General features: G+C 37.9%; 1 pseudogene; it reads right to left on the bottom strand.

Moving 5' to 3' along the window:
* Positions 1-4,324: 4,324 nt before the first annotated feature.
* On the bottom strand, positions 4,325-4,411 carry LOC120068669 (annotated as a pseudogene).
* Between the last annotated feature and the right edge of the window lie 1,062 nt (positions 4,412-5,473).

The following is a 5,473-nucleotide window of genomic DNA, read 5'->3' as shown; positions in this document are numbered from 1 at the left end:
TTTTATTACCTCACACCGCTCATGTACGCTTATAAAACCGATTAACAACACTCAATTATTCGACCATGATCCCCAAGTAGGAGGTGTTCCATAGACCGCCAAGATAAGTACCCCCAACCTTAGACAAGATTATATACCGGTTGAGTTTGTAACTGTGATTTATAAGATAGCGACCTATTTTAACAATTAAAACAAGTATTTAACCTACGTGAGCATGCAAATGTTCTTTATTATGGATTTTAAATGTCTAATCCAATTTTATAATAGCTTACAAAATTTTTTGACATGCTAAACATCCACAGCATACATCAAAGGCATTCAAATTTAATATAACAGTTATATTAAATAACAGAAACCCTAAACATGCATTCTATACATTATAACAAATTACAACATATACACAATGCATGTAACATGCTTTCTATCGTGGGATTTTAAATCTACATGGATGCTAAATTATCGTGGGATTTTGAAGCTATTAAAGTAAGGTGAGCCTTGCGATGTTTAGTTAGCGAATGTAGTGAATTATAAGTATCATCATGGATGCTAATTTATCAACCCAAAGGTAGGCAAGCTGACAAAAGAGAATTTCAAAAGGATAATGCATAAAAGATAACAAGAAAAGAACCTTAGAGCAGAATAACAATTGCGACCATACTTTAGAATTCATGCGGTCATAGCCATGCATTGAATGATAGAAAGGATTCTTCCGTTGAAACTACACACTGAGAAGAATTATTATCGCTCCTACAAGGAACGAACGCACACCACATCCAAGAAAGCAGCCGTAAATCCAAAATAACAACAATCAAATAAATAAACTAAACTAAGAAATCAAGGTAAAGATAGAGTAGAAGACGTCCCTAGAGAAATTAGAGTGAAGCCACCGCAAGGAGTCTTCCATGCAAGAGATTGATCTCAACTGCTTAGGTCAAGAGACTCATTCTGACCATTGGAACTTTCGGCAATTGTTGGGCACATGTTGGTTGACACGTGCCTATAACTGCTTTCAGCTCATGCAACAAATAGCCTTTCTATCTCGTGGTCAATACTGGATTTCGGTGCATCGCCTATACTTCAAATATTGTTTGCAACTTGGTCGCACAAGTTACAATACGCCCAAGATAAAAAGGGTGCCTGCGAAAACACAAAACTTAACAAACTATTAGCTNCACAAGTTACAATACGCCCAAGATAAAAAGGGTGCCTGCGAAAACACAAAACTTAACAAACTATTAGCTGCCAAGTCCTCGGCAATGGGGCCAAAAACTTGATGGTTGAAAAATGGAGAGTAAATTTGCGTGCATCTTATGATATGCATTCGTTCTCCATGTGTCGATGGTCATGTGTTGGAATAAGAAATATGCAATATGCATTTAAGAATATATGATGAACATGTGTTCCTGCCACAAGTTTTCTTGCTCTCTCGCCAAGTATAACGAGATCGCAAGTTTCTCGGGGTGATCCAAGGTCGAACTCAGGGACTTGTAACTAAATATTGCGAAGTAATGTGTTTGCGGCGAAGAATAAAAGAATAATGAAGTTAAAGGACTATGCGCTACTCCTACTCCTAACTAAACAGATTAAGCAATGAAAGTAGGACTATGAGAATTGGTAGAGACACGGCAACAAACGCATAATAAGATGCATGGAAAAATAGATAAAATGGTGGAGGGGATATCATGACATGCTGATGACTTGTAGAAATACAAGTTATTTTTGCTCTTAAGTTGGAACAACTAAGCTTTTTAATGATAAATTCTCCTCATTTTTGGAAGAAATGCATGGATTTATTCAAACATTAGCAAACTCATGCAAAAGAAGTTTTATTACTAAATATCGCGGTACTAACACATTGTATTGCAGGATCTTTACAAAAAGCTAACGCATAATCAAGAAAGTGTCGCAGGGAAAGCTCTAATGCATGGGCCATGCGTCGGAGGGAATTCAACATAGAGAAGATTCATGATCCAGGCTGATTGTGTCATATCACCACTTGCAAGTATGGGCACCTACAGTAGGCGGTGTCTGAAATGCTTCCAAGTAGCAGACGGCGTCTAAAAATCTCCCGAGAGTCAGGCGGCTGACCAGGGCATGGACTTTAATGCTGACCAGGATATAGACTTTAATGCTGCCCATTCACTAAGTGGACATGACCAACGCCTATAAATAGATGAAGTCCCTCCAGAGTTCGCAGTTAGAAAAGTATTCAGTTCAGAAATTATCAAGATCCTTACTCTTTGTAATTAGTGTGGTCATACTTTAAGCTGTGCTGTGGTGCCAAGACGATTAGAAGGGTTGAGAACCATCACCACCGCTGGTCAGGGAGTGGAGAAAGCCAAGCTTGAGAAAGATACTCCGTCCTCTTCCTATACAAGTGATTGTACACAACAGAATTGAGCCAAAGAGATACAAGAGAATGTACTCTGCGACTTGACTCAGTTCCTTTCATCTCATTTACCACTTTTGTTTCATTTGATTGAATATTGATTTTGTAAAGACAATTTACTTCTTTATTAAACTCATATATTTGATCCATCACATTTTTGCCATTGTTTATTTCTTGTTTATGTTGAATGTATTCATACTTTATGCAAAACTTCATTTCAAACGCTTAAGCCGACTTGATCATTTGGTAAAAGCATCTTTAATTTAGATTATTCGAGAGAATAACTAAGCTGCATCAAGTAGGACGCCTAGTACAGCTAGAGATAGACTTACTGGTGTTTATCGCATTCTATGTTAGACGCATGCATCCTAGAGATAGGTTTTGCATGTTATTCGCATTGAGAAGTGTTGAATAAAGTCTAGAGCAGCAGGTGCTGTAGCGAAACTGATTGCAAAAGAGGGGAAATCGGCCACGGTGCCTGTGTTACTAGGGTGTCTCCCCTGTGCTTCTCTTTAGTAAGATTTCGCATGGAAAAAGTACTAACTCTTAGCCTTTCAAAATAGAGCGTATATATAGTCAGTCTTGACTTATCTCAAGCAATGACCAATTGGGTAGATCAAGAAAACAGCAGTAGCAGCTGCAACAGGCCGGAGCAATGAACCTATTCGAAGTGGCTCATTTCGTACCGGGAAAACCAACCTCTTTTAAAGAAGGAGTCGCTCTGCCTTGATCACCGTGGACATACGCTGCTCGTAGGTTCAATTCCTACTGGATGCACAACGCATAAACAAAAGATAAGCAAATCATCCACATTATATTCTGATTTGTGTACATTCATCTTAGACCGACGCATCCATTTACATTAAACTCCATTTTCGCATGATCCATCACTCACCACTCACCTCTTTTGTATCTTCTTGCACAGGTACAACATTTTAGTGTAAATAAAACATTTCTCTCATTTATTTATGAAAACCCCTACAATAGATACAACGCGAGGTCTGCGTTTGTTTAACTGAATCTTTAAGTTCCACCCTGGACTTGCCAGGAACCTAAATTAGATTTATACTTAGGTCTGGTTTAGGAAAACTTGAACGTCATTAGAAGGAGTGTTGTGCGTTCTATTGCATCTCTCTAACGCACTAACGCGTTACAAATAATTAAAAGCATCAACGCATCACTTATACTTAGAACTTATTCTTCCAATTTATTTTATACAATACACTCCTAGAGCGAATCACGATAGCAATGAACAAGTTTTTGGTCCGTTGCCGAGGATTCAGAAGCTTGTATCTGTTGTAGGAACACTTCAGTCGATGGAGTATTACAAGCTAAGCCTAAGCTTGTGAACGTTTATGAGCAGGAAGAGCACTCCTGAACTCATATACGACCCCGAGATTGAAAGAACCTTCTGGCATAGAAACTGATCTAACCATCGTCAAAGGTTGAGGCAGCAATTTCTCAGACAATAGAACAGGCAACGAGTAATGGCAGAAGAACAGGCAAATCAGCAACTAGCTCATGTTGCACAGAATCCGATCCTTATGGCGAACAACAGCACGCATCCCATGAGGGAGTACGCGACCCCTGTACTATATGATTTCTCTCCAGAAATCATATATCCAACGCCAGACGGGACGAGGTTCGAGATGAAATCTGTAATGCTCCAAATGCTCCAGACTGCTGGACAATTTGGAGGTGGTCATGGTGAAGATCCTCACGCCCACATGAAGCATTTCCTGGAAACGTGTAATTCATTTGTGATTCCTGGAATCACCCCAGAGGCGATCAGGTTGTTTTTGTTCCCCTATTCTTTGCGTGATGATGCAAAACAATGGGTGAGCTCACTGGAGCCTGGTGAAATCACCACCTGGGAGAAGTTGATGGAAAAATTTATGCAAAAATACTTCCCACCTACCACCAATGCGAGAAGGTGTCGAGAGATTATGAACTTTGAACAAGAAGAAGCTGAAACCTTAAGTGCCGCATGGGAGCGTTTTAAGGGATTGGTCAAGAATTGTCAGGTTTCTATTTCAATAGGATGACCTAGGCGACTTAGTCTTAATCTTGAGTATATTATGAACTTTTGTTCACGAAGGATTGTCCTTTGATTTGAATGGGTGAGGGTGGCCAATTCACCGACCCAATAAGCTTACCATTTTGGGGATATGACCGAGTGGGGAGTTGAGAACATAACAATACAATATGGAATTCACTCCTTCCTACCTTAAGGGTAAGTAGATGAGTGTTCCCTTAAGTGGTATCTCCGAGATTTAAACAAATGGCCCTACCCTCTCATTGGCTCGAAAAGGGTTTCTATTTATTGGTTGGACCATAAACAAGTTGTTTATTAAAGAAGCACAGATACTTAAAGAGTCAAAGGTAAGCTAAGGAAAAACGGTAATTTGACCCAGTTGGAGTTACGAATGATTGTGAAGGACTAACTTGCTAGTATTGGCCTATATCCGCGGACACAGAAATATATCTGTAGTAGGAAGAATGCAGTTGTGGGTCTTTAGTGAAGTATACCCATAGTTAACGAATATTGATTAATTTGGTTAATAAGTTTAGTCAATTAATCTCATATCGTAGAAGTTTCTGATCTACAGGTCCGCTAGGTCCCCTTGTTAGCTCACTAGAGGATACTTAAGAGAGATAATTTGAATTGTTCAAATTAATTTAAGGAAACTATATATTAATGTGATTAATATATAATTATGGATATGATCTATAATTAAATTGGAAAGTGATATTTGAATAAGATTCAAATTAATTATTTCAAGTGAATTAGATTAACAAAGAATTAATTAATAGAGAGGTTTTACACATATACGTGGGATGATGATAGTTAAATATATACATTAAATTAGGTTTAATGTATAAATAGTTATTTAATTATTGTGCAAATTAAAATTAAATAAGTGTTATTTAATTAAATGGGTTAATTAATTAAATAAGTTTTTATTTAATTAATTATAGAAAAGAAAAATATTAGGAAAAGGGTTTGGCTCTTCTTTATATAAAGACCTCCCTATACCCCTTTGGGAATACACACAACATAGTACTCCTAACAGAGAAAGGCTG

Source organism: Benincasa hispida, chromosome 12 (assembly GCF_009727055.1).
Source record: "Benincasa hispida cultivar B227 chromosome 12, ASM972705v1, whole genome shotgun sequence".
Classification (NCBI taxonomy): domain Eukaryota; kingdom Viridiplantae; phylum Streptophyta; class Magnoliopsida; order Cucurbitales; family Cucurbitaceae; genus Benincasa; species Benincasa hispida.
Note: the sequence above shows the minus strand (reverse complement) of the source record. Positions and strands in the feature narration are given on the sequence as shown.